The following is a 16,114-nucleotide window of genomic DNA, read 5'->3' as shown; positions in this document are numbered from 1 at the left end:
CCAGACCTCCTCCCCGTCCCGGCCTGGCAGAGCCCCACGCCGAACCGCGACTCCTCCCGGCGCGGAGGCGGCTGCGTGTTCCCGGCAGGCCCAGGGCGAGCGGCAGGGCCGACCCTTGCGCGCTGGGCCCATCCCGGTGGGAAGCGGAGCGCAGCCCGGTTCCGGCTCCCCCCCGCACTTACGCCATGGCCCTGCGCGGCTTCTCCCCCGCGGACCCGGAACCGGCGGCGGCGGCGGCGGCGGCGGCTGGGGTCCTCCCGCACCTCACGGTAAGGCGCGGCCCCGCCCACGGCGCCGCGCAGCCAATAGAAAGGCGCCGCCGGCCGGCGCGGCCAATGGCGAGGCCGTCCGCCCCCCTGGGGGCGGGACCAAGGTGCCTCTCCGCCAATCGGCAGGGGCGGCGTCTGCCCCGTGTGTGTGTGCGGGGAGCCGCGCCCGCCCCTCCGCGGCGCGCGCAGGCGCGGGCACAGCTGGAGCCGCCAGATGTGCTCGGCGCGGTGGCGGCCGCGGGCGTGGCCGGCGCTGGTACCTTGTGGAGCTGGCGGACACACGGCCCCGAAATTGGAGTCTCGCTAATGGATCCTGCCCCCGGCGCGGTTAGTTGCCCGTTACGTCGGGAGAAGGGGTGCTGCCAGCCCGCCGACGGCTCGGAGAGCGAGCGCCTGCGCGCCCGCGGTACCTGCCGCTCGCCCTTGTCCTCGCAGCGCTTAACTGCGAGGCACCGGAGGGGTTTGCTGGCCGAGTCGCCCGGTAACGGGCTGTTCGTTTTCCCGGCCGTTTTTTGTGCCCTCCAAAGCAGGTGAAGAAAACCGGCCCCCAAAAGCCAGATAAAAAGTGAGTTTTTAGACATTTTTGAACACGGGTGGCCGTGACTTGACTGCCAGGTGTAGCCAAGTAAGACAAACACATTTCTTTAGAATCACCCAGGCGTGCATCCTACAGCCTTCAGTAGCACACTAGAGAAAACCAAAACAGTGGCTCTGTGTGTGTATAGGTACCTTTTATCATGTGATCCTTGCACACTGTCAACACTGGTGCTGAGCTCCATGTTCCCTCAATGCCCCCAAGGTTTCCAGAAGCTGCACCACGCAGAGTCTCCCGAGGGGTGCCCATCCTTGGGCACCTGGATTAAAAGGCTGATCGTACCTGCAAAATAAATCCTGTGGGTGAGAAGCACAGATTCCCTAAACCAGGGTGCTGCTTTCACTGGCCTGACAGTGAGCCCTGTCTATGGGCTGCCTGGATTTGCTTGGGCCAAAGTGAAACTGAGCCCAGTTGAGCAGAGGGCTCTCTCTGTGAGGAGGAGCATGTTCTTGCCTCCCACCTCGTGTCTGCTCAAGTATTCCACATGGTTTCCCGAGCAGAGCCAACTTTCAGCGGGATCAGCAAACAGCGAGCATGATCCTGCTCTCTGCACAAGGGCATGGATGCCCCTGGGGGCCTGGCAAGGGCTCTTAACCTGGCACAGAAAGGCACTGGCAGGATTATCCCTTGAGCAGTGCCACAAACCACAGGTGAACCCTGACCCCAGCTGCCCTCCAGCATCCTGCTGGACAGTGCCGTGCTCAGAGCAGCTCCAGGCATCCTCCACCCAGCAGATGAACCACCATCAAAGCAAGTGTTATCTAACGAGGTTTATCCTCGCTGTTTTTTATTACATTCCCATCATACTAAACATAGTAAGAAAAATATTAAGTATTCCTGGTTTTCATACTGAAGCCCCCCTTTCCACCTCCTTCCCTGCTGTTGCTAGAGCTGTGTACTCCAGCACTCTTCTCTGACCTGCTGTGCTGAAGGGATGGAGTCTTGGGAGGCTCTTCCAAATGTTTTTATCCACATGGTGCCTGAAGGCTTTAATGAGGTCCACACAGATAAGTCACATGGAGAAATTTTAGCTCAAAGCTATCACTAGAACTTGGGGAAGGTGGACCTGTGCCTGCTGTAAGAGATGGAAGTAAAAGCTTTAATGCTGATACAGGCCTGGCTAGAAAACTGAAATATGGGATTAACATGAGGAAAAATATTTACCCCTCTACACCTTTGAACTTATTTGTTTCATAAAGGACACTAATATTTACATTCTCTGTAAAAGAAACGTGCACTTTCTTCTCACAAAAATATTTTTATGTTTGACTAGACTTATTTTTAAACTCCTATCAATACTGAGCAGAATGTGTCCCAGAACAACCAAAATAAGGCAGAGGGAGAAATGATTTCTATTCTTAGTGTAATACCACAACTTAAAGTTACCAGGATTGAAATAGAAAAGACGGGATAGCCAAAATTCTGGGACTTATCCCAGTTTCGTTGGTGGGCAGGAAATGGAGAGGCTTTAAGTCTAGTTGTACAACAGATAAATTCAAGCACAGAAGTTAATTCCACGCAATATTTTTAAGCAAAGATCAGCTTAAATCCAATATGTTTATATAAAAAATGAGTCCCTGTGGGTATTTGTAACCTGCAGTCTAACAGCTTCACTTTGCCTTAGGACAGCCAGCAGCACTGCAGTTTCCTATGTCTTTGTCCCTTTGTTAATGCAGCAAGAATAAGAACGATTTCCAAAACCAGTAACAAAGAGTAATTTTAGCAATTACTGCCAACAATTTCTATAATTTTTAGATTTTGATTTGTTCAGTTTTCAGATCCCTCTATTCTTACACCTGAGAATTATTTTGTCAGCATCATCTTACTCAGTCCAAGCAAACTGGTTCTTCTCAGGCTCTCAGCATGCCTTGCACATGGACAATGCAGTGAGTCACTGCATCCCAGCCCGGGGCCATGGAAAGTGAGTGCCAGGATTTTCTCTTTTTAGGTGGGCTCTTGGTGTTATGTCCAAGTTTCTGACCCCTGAGTGCAGCTCCCTGGAAGCAGCGGTGTTGCCTGGTGTGACGAGGACTGGAGCTGGTGGCTGCTGTAGGTTAGTGCTGACGTGAGCTTTGTGGATTCTCACAGCACCCCTGCCCGATTGCCTGCTGCTTTTTTGAAGATTGCATTTTTGGGATGTTTGCCTCTGATGCTGATTTCCATCACCAGTTTCATTCCTTCCATTGCCTCCTATGACCTTTTGGGGGAGTGTCTACAAATTAGCTCCTGATATTTTCCCCCTGCTTTCTTTTCATTCTCTGTCTTCTTAAAGGAGTTTTTCCTTATTTTCTTTCCAATAAGGAATGACGCTGAATTGCTTTTCTCAGCCCTTCCTTCTGTACGCTGATTCCAACAATAAAATATATTTGTCATTTGAAATTTATTTGTAGAAATTACTTTTAAAAGGGTAAACTAATAATCAAAACTTCAAGATACGTTATCCACATAAACCTAAAAGCTCAAAGGTAATTGATTAATTACCTTTGTCTTCTGTAATCCAGTTGATGATTCAGATCTGAAGCACCAGGAAAGCCTCTCCTGATACATAGAACTATTCTTGAGGCAGCTGGAGATTAACAGATGAAATATAATGCACTGCAATACAATTCAATATCTTTAAAGCAGAGTAACAAAATGACTGTAATATTTAGATTCATGTTTTGCAGGGTGGGGCTAAGTCAGGGGGTTCTTCCACTCCTGTCTGCTCTGTAACACACACCAGAGGCTTATTTCCTTTTTGGGGGAAAACTGGCAGCTTCTGATGGTGTTATGTACATTCACACGGCACAAATGGCCCAGACTTGAATGTTGTCTCTAGGGCATAACTTTTCAATCTTGCCCAAATTTTTCTCATGGTCTAGAAAACAGATATTTCACAAATATTTCATCCTTAATTATTTCCAGCATATGATGTTGCATCTCAAGTTATCAGCATGGCAACTGAAAAGAGATTTTATAAGTGTTGTCTCATCATATAACTTTCAAGTTACGGAAAATTACAACCCCATCATCCTCTATGCTCTAACTTGTTTTACATTGGGTGGCATTCCCATTTACCTCTGTATGTTTACTTTCATGCCTGAAATTCCAAGACTTTCTTTGTAAGCAAAGAGGAGTAGTTGAGTAAAAGCACTGTCTTTAAATTATTTATGCTTCTTCTACTTTGCGGTGGAAGATGTTTCTCTGAACATCGTTCTAAAAGCTCCCAAGTCATTTGTTCATTGCTTTATCTTTGGGTGATGCCATCCAAGGGTCACAGACAAGCTGATGTCGAGGCTTCCGGAATTTGTTCAGACAGAACCAGAAGCTGCTGGGTACATGACACCATTAACAAAAGCAAAATGTGACTGAATATTTCTACTCATTTCTGGGACTTAAACCATTTACCTTGTTAGGGCAGCCCTGGCATTTTCCAGGGGAATGGAGCAGTCACTGCCCAACTGGCATTAAATGACACTCATAGGTATGACCCCTCTAAAAATCCTGCAACAGCCCAGTAAGCAGAATCAGGCATTCACCATCGTGGAGCTGGAAGCTGATTCACTGGCATCAGTTACTTTAGGAGAAAATTCATTTAATCAGGAGGCTGTAAAGAGCCCTTCCATAGCCTTATCAGATTGAAAAGCCCTTGTCAGGCAATCGTCTTGCAGGGAGTTCTCTAAGAATACCAGAAAAGAAAATCAATTGTTTTCCTGATGCTGCATTTGGTATCAAAGGAGGCTGCAGAGTGCAGATACGGGCGTCTCACACCTTGGGTGGACCAAGAGCAGCATGGTAATCAATTCAGAATTTGAAATATTTCCCTCTTTCTCACAGCTCTGAGGCAACAATTGCAAATAGATAAGAAAGAAAAAAGCACATTACTACCAGTCTGTGTGTTATGAAACTTAATTCTCTCTTCAGCTCTGCTTTGGTGAGGGGTTTGAAGTTGCTGGAGCTGTGAGGATATCAATGGTTGATTTATGCTCCCTCCAAATAACATCAGTATTTACTATAAGAGTTCATTCTAGATTACATTAAAAGCAAACAAACGCTGAGCTTAGAGATAAATAAATATAAATATTCCTTATGCAAAATATTCACAACATGGTGAAAACTTACTTCAACAAGCCAGAAGCTGCTGGGTCAAAACACCCACATCCTTTAACTTCGGGGAAAAATATTAGATTCCTTGGTTCTTTCATCTGAGGATAAAAACAGACACTCAGTTCAGAAAACAAACAAATATTAATAACTTGTTTTAAGTACATAATTTGCCAGAGCTGGAAGTCGCTTGTTATCAATTACAGAATTAATTTATTCCATACTTGACCTTTCAATACTCACAGTGTCTTTTTAACTTCCAAAGCATGTTCATTCAAGGAGTTTTACATGAATGGTGCTCGTTTTTAAAAGGAGTTCCCCATCTTATGGTGCACCCAAAAACTGATTCCCAAACAGGTTAGCTAAAGAAATCATCCTTGCTCTGAGAGTAGTTTATTGGTGTCTGGATCTGTGCAACCAGATCTTACTTGAATGTAAGAAAAATGTGGAAGGATCAAGTGATTCTTCATTCAATCCCTAAACAAAATGTGAAGGAAAATATAACTTACCCTACATAAAGGTTATGCAGTCATATTCGTCCAAACTAAGCAATATCATTTTCACTTTGATGAGCAGAGTAGAATATGAGAATACTAACAAAACATGTTTGGTTTTTTATTAGTTTCTTCAAACTATCACTTCTGTAAACTCTTTCCTTCTGATGTGATTAATGAGTGTGATGGTAAACCAACACTGATAATAAAATCTGCATTTTAGATATGAGTATTGTTTAGCCAGATTCTCAGGCTTTTATAGTTCCTCTCACTCAGACCTATTGCATACATATTATCTTGTGAGGCAACAGGCATCAAACCATACAAAATGAACAGTGATTTCAGCAAGCCTAGGGTATAGCTTGTAGAAACCACAAACTTGCTAAAATTCATCTATCAAAACTGTTTTCAGACAGCACTAAACATCCTATTTCTGTGAAAAATTGGTACTTTTAATTTCAGAAAATGACAGGTGAAAACAAGTGAACAGGTAGGGATTCCATGAGATCCCATTGCTGTGTCTTGGCAATCACTAAAACACACTTGAGTGGCCTTGTGTTGCACCTGCACAAGTTTTTTCACAAAATCCTTCATTTACTATGTAGAAACCCACCTTTCTCACCTGTCCCCCACATCACTTGCTGGATGTGCACATGTGGAGCTTAATTGTGTTACTGCTTCCTTTTTACAGTATGGATTTTTTTGGTATGGATTATAACTTCCGTACTCTTAAGAAAATGGTTGCTGTTGTGTTTTCCTATGATCTGTTCACTGAACTCACTAAAAACCTGTACCTGGCTTCAGGGCAGTATTTGGAAACCCTTACAGGTCCTGGACATCCTCCCAGCTCCCTGACGTGGCCCCAATGCCACTGTATGTACCACAGGTGACAGCAATATCCAGTGTCATAGAGCTCTTTGTCCCCATTTTGGTTCTGGCCAGTTGCATTTTTGATTTATACTGGATTTTATTGTGTGTCTCCAGCGCTATAAATAGTTATCTGCAGGGTAACTAGAAGCAGCTGTGTCCATTCCTTCAGTGTTCATATCTTACATTTCACACAGTGTGTTTTATGCTGTTCTGCTGGTAATAAATGTCGTCAGATGGTAGGTTAGCTTTAGGCTTTAAAACTTCTCTTATTTTTAGTTATTCCAGCTCTCAAAAGAAGTGCATTATACTGAAACACACTATTATTAGACTTTTTGTGCTAGATGCACAGGCATATAGTATAAGCCTTTTGTCTAGGCAATCTAAAACCCATTTTGAACATATAATGAGAAGTATTTACCAAGTAAAGTTTCTTTTTTAAACTGGAGACCCCATTCCTGGCACTACTAATTATCTAGAAGAATGAACTGCCACACAGCAAGTGGGTGTTACACTCTGTTGCCAGAGAAAGAGGTGCAAGCACATTCTTTTTGGTGGTTCATGACTATTTTTAACTTTAATATCCTTTGTAATTATTTCCTTTCCTGGATTCATAAATCTGCAGTAGCCTGTTATATAAATCTCAGCTATCCCATGTTTACAAATAATTCTGGCTTATACTCCATGTTCCTTGCACTTTGGAAATTCCCACAGACTTGAAGTTTGGGTGTATAAAGACAGACACAGGGATATCACCCCATGTTTAATACCAGCTCTGTACAATAAGCCTTTTTAAATAACAAATATCCACCTACATTTCTTTTCAACCTCCTCCAATGTTTTTGTTGAAGAGGCTACTTTTCACTTGGCGACTCAATGACTGCTGTGTGGCAGGATCATACTGAGATTTCGTGGGAGTTTATTTCTTTCATTACTTGTTCATTTTTTGGTTTAAAAGTAAAAAGGATGGAGGAATCCAACAGTGAGTTCTTCATGCACAAATATAACATGAATTTTAAAGGGTGATATAATTGTGCCACTGAGGGAATAATGGTGCTTAAGTGCAGATTTTAGGAAAATGATTTAGAGGTGAAAGAAGAGATGTAAAGGTAATAATTGTGGCATAAAAACCAGACCAAAGGCTGTCAAAATTGTGCTCGTGGAGAGCTATTAAACACAGGAAACAGTGATGATTTATTATTGTAAATTACTGTGCAATGCAACTTCCCTGTGTTCAGCACTTGAAATGCTTGTGCCCTAAGTGACCAAGGGTGTTGGAAGTTGCCTAGGAGATCCTCTGGCACATTATACATCTCTAACGTCATCTTTTTCCAATCATTTGTGGATAGCTGCTTGGTTGAATTACTTCAAGGCCACAGAGGTGACCACACTCAGCTAGGGCAGTGCCTGCTCCTATGAACAGATGAAGTGACTTCTTTACACATATTTTCCAGGTCTCCTGTGTTTTCCAGGATAAATGGGAGAACTACAGCATTGACAGAGCTGTAAGGGCAGCGTCTTAATTCACTGAGGATACCTCCACTTCCAAAGGCTAGAGTGTCAAGTTGCAAAGATACTGCATCTTACCTTCCAGGCTCACAACACTTAAGGGTGAGCAAGGTGACTTCAAAAACGTTACTAAAATAACAAGCAGCAGCAGAAATAGAAGAGGTAAGGCTTCAAGACATACTGCATCCAGAAAATTAATTAATGAGGTGTCAGGACTGACCATGGAGCTCTGGCCTATGGAGAGCTCCCAAGCCCTGAGCTTGGAGAATGGGATCATGCCAGGAGAGAACTGAGCAGCAAATGTAAGGCTTGGTCCTGTTCTCAGTGAAATCACTGGAACTTTTGACCATGACATCCATGGAGGCAGGGTGCATGCCATTAATATTCCCCAGAGACCCAGAGGAAGTGTTACTGACACTTTCACAGTGTAATCACTTCAGATGCCACCTAGCCTGGGTAGTGCACAAAGCAGTGCAAATAAATATATTGTTATTAGCAATAAAATTTGATGATGAAAACTGGCTGGAGGTAACACTTAGCTTTGCTAATATACAGATCACAACCTTGGAGATGTATGATTTTGCTAATTTTAACTAATAAATACTTCACAAATTATTTACAAGCAGTAAGTAATTTATAAACAAGCATTTTATCACATTTGCATTCATTAAACTAAGCAGCTTCCCTGATTATATTCTGACTATTCTGCCATTTGCCACCCTGTAAGACTGAGGTGGTTTTTGCCTTCAAAAAAAGTCAGCTCTTCATTTTTCCCATCTCATGGATAGCTGGCAAATTACAGCTCAACATTTTCTGTTTGCACAGTGTGTCCTCTCTGTCTACCTGAGCCATCCTTGAAAACAGTCACCACCAGCAAGTGCCCTTGAACTAAGGGTCGAAGTTACTGAAACTGTTGGTGTTGAAAAGAGAACACTGGTCACCATTTCTGTGCCACCTCAAAAGCTGTTATCTGAAATCCTGGACACTTCCTGTGGCAGTGGCCGGAATGGGGGAGATAGGGAAGCACTATCTTCTAGCAGAAGGAGCTGCATAGTTTCCTATGGCTGCAGTTATCGAAATTCCCTGGCTCGACACGTGCACAGGAAAGGGTTTGTTGATAGGATAGACTTACTCCCTTCCCTTCTCCCTGGGATGGCCAGAAAGCTTTCTTTTAAGCTAGGACAGAGTCAGTATCACTTTGGAAAGTGTTACTCTAAGTGCCTTTTCAGGAACTGTTTGTGCTTTTTTCCAAGAAATATACAGAATGTTTTGTGAAACAAGCATAGCATCAACCCATGTGCTTTGTAAAAGGAGGGGGGTCTGTCTGTGAGTTTCCCTACACCTCTTTCTTCAGAAACATGTGAGTTCTCATGAGCAGATCTACCTGGCCATGTGTGCCACTAAATCACTGTATTCTTTCCAGAGATATTTTCTTTGAGCTTTAGCCAACACTGCATTGTGGGAAATGTGACAGTTAATGTGACAAACATTAATGTTTTTAATACACATCTTCCCCAAGGTGCCCAATTGTTAGCTAAGGAAGAAGAGTTTTTACTCATTTTTGAGCCAAGACAAGAAAACTTCAGCTTTTCAGACAAGTAGCAACAATATACTGTATTTTCCATGAGTCAAAAAATGGTAGAAAACTATTCAAAAGTCTGCAGATTTATTTCCTAATGTCTTTGATGACTTCCTAAAGCAAGCTTCCCTTAGAAGCACTACCAGAGGACAAGATGTGCCATGAGGTTCTGGGGAGTTCTGGGGAATTTTAGATTTTTTGCTTTCGAATGTGTTTACAGAGTTTACATTTTTATTTTTATGCAATTTACATGTGCAAGAGGCAGGGAAGGAAACTGCAAATCAAATTTACTCTGGAAAGTGTTTTCAGTATTAACTGTGCAATGTAAGAAACTCTGCTCCTACCAGACTTTACAAGTGAGACTTCAAAATCTCTAGAAACAGTGCTTCTGCTAAACTGACAGTATTCCTTTGACTTTGACCATATTGGTCATTGTTTTTGCAGACTTAGCAAAAAGGAAAACTGCTGGCTTTAGCACCAGCACTCCCACAAAAAAACAAGCCTACTCTCTTTTGGCCTAGTGCAATGGAGATGCCAGCTTAGTATTTCAATCTAAGAACAAGCATCTTTGTCAGTCCAGAGTCAGCCCTTCCTGGCAGGGAGCAGCCCTGGATCAAATGGTGTCTCCTAGATGTATTTCTCTTTGTCACTGTCACCCACAGACACATCCTCTGAAAGCAAAGGGCCCAGGAGCGATGCAGCTGACTGCTGAGCAGGGGGTATCATTCAAGCACCAAAATGGCTTTTGACCAGCCAAACTCCTGGAGCTGTTTCTTAATCAGGTCTTTTAATACTTTATATTGATTACAGATCTAATCTGAAGCCCACTAAAACCAGTGAGGACAGGCTGTGTCACAGGGCCCTGATAATGATGACAGAAGTGATGGATTTAGTATAATTATCTGCAAACACAAAATCCTCCTGGATACTGATTTATTTTTTTACTATTTGTTCTCAATTTTCTACGTTTCCCTCTTTGATAGTTGCTGCTGCATCTCTCACCTGCCCCTCCCCAGGTCCAGAGCCCTGGGTGTTTGTCATCATATGCAAGGGAATGGAAGAGCTTGATGCTGACAAACTGCAAAAAGACAGGGAGAGCAGGGACAAGGAGAAATTGCACACTGGTAGAGCAGTGAGCTTCTGACAGGGTGACTTGGCAGCTCTGGCTCCCCTATCCAAGGTGGATACACCAAGATAATAGAGGAGAAGAGTTATGATGAGGGCAGGGAGCTTGGAAAGGGCTTAGAAGCTCTACCTGGGCGTTTTCCAGCTGTGTTGTTGATCTGTCTTCTGAACAAACAGCCCCAGACTGGGACCTTGACACAGCCTTTCAGTGGTATTAACAGTTTTCCAGCTCCCAGGACACACTGGCCTCAGTGTGGCTCTGCCAGGGACTTAGAGGTGATGCCTGCTCTGCCTAGCAGGGCATGTAGTGAAAACTTGCTGGTCTGATCTATCAGTCCCGACTGAGGTTATCACCAGGAGTGCTGGGCTCATCTCTGAGCAAAATACCCCAGCTTCCTTCCCAGAAAGGCTGTGTCTGGTACACAACTGGGATGAGGTGTGAGCACACAGAGCACAGACCTTGATCTCAGTTTGAGACCTAATCACCATGAGAAAATGAGCACTGAGCTTCTTTCCTAGTTCCCCAGTCACTTCTGATGGTCACCTCTGCCTCAGCCTAGCTCCAGCACAGACAAAGATGGAAAATCACTTTAAAACAGAGCTCTTCTTTGGGTGTTCCCCTCTAGGAAAGGTGTTTTCTTTCTGCCCGGAAAACACAGTGATTTGAGAGTTGAAATTGAGCATGATTTTACTTTTAGTGAGAGAAGGAGGTAGTAAAAGCTGGTAACAGCTGTAGGTAAGAGCAGAATTTAGTATACTCAGAAGGGCTGCTGTTTGGGGTTGGGGGTTATGGTGGGTATTTGTTTGAGGGTGTGTGCTTTGTTTACATTTTAGACTCAGGCAAGGGAGTCCACTCCTCTGTGTGCTGTTTTGTTTCCTTGCCTGAACTGCAGTGCTGTGTATTTTAAATTCAAAAAGTGGAAACTCCAGCAAGTACTTCAAAAGATTATCATGTATTGTTTTACATTCTGTGTTGGACCTACAAGAAAGTATCAGCAATTCTCTGAGCTGTGGGAGTCCTTCCTCAACTCCCCTGGCCCAGCTCCAGTAACAAAGTGCCTACCAGAACCTTCTGTTCAGCTAAGAACTTCCTAAAGTTCCTGATTGAACTTTATCAATGCCTTACTGTTACCCAGCTCTTGTAAAAGACAAAGACATGCAATGTTGAATTAAACACATTTCTTTTTCTTTTGCATGTGCAATGCTAAGGGACAATTGCTCAGACAATTTCATTTACTGTTTCAGTAAGAGCTTTCTTAATAAACTACTGTGGACCTACATTGCCTCAAACATCAGCTTTATGCTGTTATGCTTTTCAAGCTTTTAAGATGCTGCTTCTGTAGAGTCTCTGGCTTTACCCAGACAGATAAGGAGTCTCTAAAGCAACTGGTATTGATTCCAGCCTGCCAAAGGTAGCACTGGCAGCAGCATTAGGTGTCCTTCAGATGATCTGTGCACAGTCTCTCCTGGTTGTCAGCAGCAGCTGCTTGAGGGCAGTCTCATCCCCAGAGTTCAGCCGGGCAACAGACTACATGAGCTCTCCTCAGCCACTCCAGTGTTTTATCAGCTGAGTGACTTCAGGTAGCCACAGCAGCAGCACAAAGTAGATGGGCTGACTTCTGTGGCAGTGTTGATGAGGAGCACTCCAGTGATCAATTCCCCCAGCTGAACTGCCAGGGTGAGCTCTGGCAGAGCAGTAACAAGCAGCTCTGGACAGATGTGTCTAAAGCTGCCACCACCTTCCCAGCAGTGATTGTCAGAACACAGCCTTAGTATAGGAAATGCTTAAGTTATTGCTGGGATTTAAACCTAGGTATCACCTTCTCAGGAGTACATGATGTCATCAAAGTAACAGCATTTTCCAGAGCCTTTTCTACATGCATGTCCCTGATGGTGGGTACTTTAAAGGGCAAAAGGTTTCTGCAAATCCTCTGAGTAACAGAGGACTCATTGCCTCTAGCACCACTGACAGCACTTATTGTAGACTCAGATGCAAAATCATAATTAAACTGAAGAACAAGCCTGCAGTCCTCTTTGCATAATCCCTCGCTCCATAATTTCTTCTGCAAAACTGACTCTTTTCTCATTAGATACAAACAGAACTGGCCCAAGTTCATTTTTTGCATAATAACTGAAAACTTGTGATAAACTCCCAATATATTTAGCAGTATAAGTAGGTAAGTAGGTCTGCTGGCACTTTTGTGCTCCCAAGCAGCATGTGGCCCTTAGATAGGACTACCTGGAAATGAGCTTTCCCACCACGGTACTTCATACCACACTCCAGGCTGGCAGCATTTGTTTTCCCTTCCATTTTTCTGGTTTGTAAATTCTTCTCACAGCTCCTGACTTTCACAGGATCATACACATCAGCAGGTAGTCTTTCTTCCATGTGCAACTATACTTTTATCCTTCTTATCTGCTCTGACAGCATCCTGTAGGTTCATCTCATTCTCTCTGCAGCCTATGACAGAGAAAAGCAAATGCAGAGTCCTTCATTCACTGTACCCCAGAACTCCCGAATTTGATGGTCCTTCATTAAATTGATCTGTTTGCAAGTTCACAGCAAATAAAAACTACAGTGACAAAGGAAGAAAACCATTTTTTCCACCTTTTTAAACTTCTCGTAATTACCAGTTTCAATCTATAATCAGAAAGAAGGAGGGCAAATTGTCTTTTGTTCTTATTGAACCACATACAAAGACTGAATTTTATTATGATACAAAAGGAAAGAATTTGTCATCATTAACTGTAATGTTTTCGGGAAGGAGGTTAGATAGGAGACTTAGCATCATTAAAGGTTTTTATCTAAAGATTTCCTGCCTCAAGTAATTTTTCTGAAGAGGTAAACACACAGAGAGATTATGTCATTAATTTTCTTTAATGAAGTTCCATGGTAAGTGTTGTTTTGTAGGCTCATTTGAAGAATTTTTGAAAAAATCTCTGGGGTTTTGTTTATTTACTTATTTTGCAGATGTTTTGCAAAACTGTGACAAAGTAATATATTTTGTGTTTACTCTATTGCTACTATCTTAGTTCTTTGAAATCAAATGGGGCAGCTGGTTATGGGGCTCCTTTTCATATTTACCAGTGGAGCCTCAGGAAGCTAACATGGATACAGCAAATGTGGTTAAAATATGATTTTTTAATTACCTTTTATAACAATTGTTTCTAAACATAAGCATCTGGTCAAACTGTTGCACATATCTGTGCAGTGCTGTAATACTGTGTAGTTTATACAAAATACCTGTGAAGGATTACCTAGTCAAACATTATCAGTATTCCTTGTTTAATTTTTCTGAATATTCCTCCCATTCTTTGGGCAGTTCCTGACTTTGCAGTGTCTGCATTTCTTCTTCTGAGAATTAACCCACGTTGTTCACATAACCCTGATTTGAGCAATTTATTCTTTCTGGGTTCACATTGCTTGAAATACTGAAGCAGATTGACAGAGACTGGTTCCTCAACATTTGAAATAAGTGTATTTTCAACTTTTATGGGAGACTACAAAGAAATTTCAGTAGGTACTCTTCCTATCAGCAAATCTGCAGCACTTTTAACTTTGTCTTTTTATCTGGTAGTACCAACATTCTAATTTTAAAAGCAACTTTAAAGAGTTTTCCCAGCGATTTCTCCTCAAGTCCCTCAGTAAGATGTTTCTCTGAAGAAATCTCATGAGAACTTGTTGCCTGTTCTTGTGTAGCAAGCATGGTCTATTAGAAATTAATTTAAAACATTTTCCTGAATGGAGCTGCATTCTATTGGTGGTGCAAGTAATGCTCCATTGTGTCACCAATGAACTGTCTGATTAGACAATTATTTTTCCTTTAGTGTAGGACCTGATCCTCTAACAAAGTTTTGACCCTTCTTAATTTGTTGGGCAGTGTAAAACTTGTCTTTACTGACTTCATTATGATATTACTTCTCACCTCTAACTCTTTTGGAAGCATGAAAAGTGAGAGGAAATAATCTGCCATGTGCTTTCTCATTGCACTCTTAAGTGGAATTGCTGGTAGAAAATCTGTAATGCCAATGATTTTTCAAGTGCTCCCATCTTTTTCAAGGTTTTCATGGAATGTGTTTTCTTTTTCTACACATACACATGCAGAAAACTGGGTAAATTCTGGTGAAGGAAATAAAATCATGATGAAAAGAATTTTATCACTTCAGAAAATACCTGTTTGCCGGATTGACATTCACATGAAAATAAAATCTTCCTAAACATTATGACAAACCCCAAAGAATGCATTCTTTTTCCATACGCCAGCATAAAGAATACTCTTTTCCTCCCCAAACTTACACATGGCTTAGGGGGATGAATAAAAGCAGAGAATTATTTTATTAACCCCTCTGCAGGACCTGCACCATTAGTGAGGACATCATGGAAGAAACTTGAGTGAAGGAGGTCAAAGGAACTGTATAGCAAAGGCTACATCATTTCTCCCTTACAGAGACTCTAAGACTCTCTGCTCCAATTTCAATTTTCCAATTTTCCTGCTTCTTTGTTCCCAGAGGCACATTAAAGAAGAGGGAGCATTTGTTCTCTGTCTGTTTCTTTCTGAGTAATGAGTGGTCATTTCTTTTATCTGATTAGGGCTTGCTACATTCCAAATTAATTAAAAATTAAAGAAAAAAAGGGGGAAAATAATTATTTTAGCATTCTACAGTGTTGAATACCTCGGACAACACAGCTGCTTGGCTGTGTGGTTTGGGACAACTACTCTTGGCTCTTGCTGCTGTGGGCATGTGGAGGATGACACAGTCATCGTGGTTTGGAGTAAGCAAATTCTCAGGATAAAGACTGAGAATTTTATCTTTCCCAGGATAAGGTTTGGGCAGTTTCTTGGGATTGTGAGCCAGGGTACTGCAGGTCCCTGCTCTCTGAGGTAAGGCTCCTTTGGAACAGTACAATATGCTCTTTGAGGTGTTTTGTTAATAGCATCCAAACATGCAGGTAGGACGTAGCTCTCCTCCTACAAAGCAAAATTACAGGAACAATTAATAAAAGGTCTCCAATTCAGGGGATTATTCTGCCTGTGACTTAAGCTTGAGGAGGATCATTATCACCAGCCAGCAGAGGATCTATAAATAACCCATGGAGCTGAGTTTAAAGCATTAGTTTAGCCTCTCAGGGGGAATTCAGAGTATTGTCTAAGTGTGGTTTGAGGCAAATATTATCGTCAAGCAACTTATTGTTTTACTTCACAGCGGTGAGGAAATCAGCATTTCTTATTATCATGACAACTGACATTATTTCAGCCCATCACCAAGATTTGTGGCAGAATAAGGAGAAAGAATGAGGCAAAGCTGCAATTCCTCAGCAAACACCTTTTCTCAGAAAAGGGAAGAGGAGGATACCCTAGTTCTGAAAACGCTGACTGATAGTTCTGGAAATAGGTCCAGTCCACCCCTTCATGGGCAGGTAGAGCATGAACAGCAGGCAGGCTCCTCTTCCACAACAGGTTCTACAGAAATGCTGTTTTAATCAAAATTTATTTCATGTGTTTCTGTAAAGGGTGTGCACACATTCTGTCTGGCCAAGTATTTTGCATCTCCCTCAGCTGGCTGGTTAGGAGATGAGGGCCTGCAGGCTTTA

At 42.6% G+C, this 16,114-nt stretch overlaps 1 protein-coding gene across 11 annotated transcripts in view; it reads right to left on the bottom strand.

Moving 5' to 3' along the window:
- Nucleotides 1–279, bottom strand: part of KIAA1109 (KIAA1109 ortholog) — an 88,895-nt gene extending 88,616 nt beyond the window's left edge. For all 11 annotated transcript variants that reach the window (XM_039550305.1, XM_039550295.1, XM_039550296.1 and 8 more), the window contains exon 1: nt 183–279. The gene's annotated coding sequence lies outside the window, so the exon portion shown is untranslated. The remainder of the gene's footprint in view (nt 1–182) is intronic.
- Nucleotides 280–16,114: the final 15,835 nt, after the last annotated feature.

This window comes from Corvus cornix, chromosome 4, assembly GCF_000738735.6.
Source record: "Corvus cornix cornix isolate S_Up_H32 chromosome 4, ASM73873v5, whole genome shotgun sequence".
Taxonomy (NCBI): domain Eukaryota; kingdom Metazoa; phylum Chordata; class Aves; order Passeriformes; family Corvidae; genus Corvus; species Corvus cornix.
This window is presented reverse-complemented; position numbering and strand designations above follow the sequence as displayed.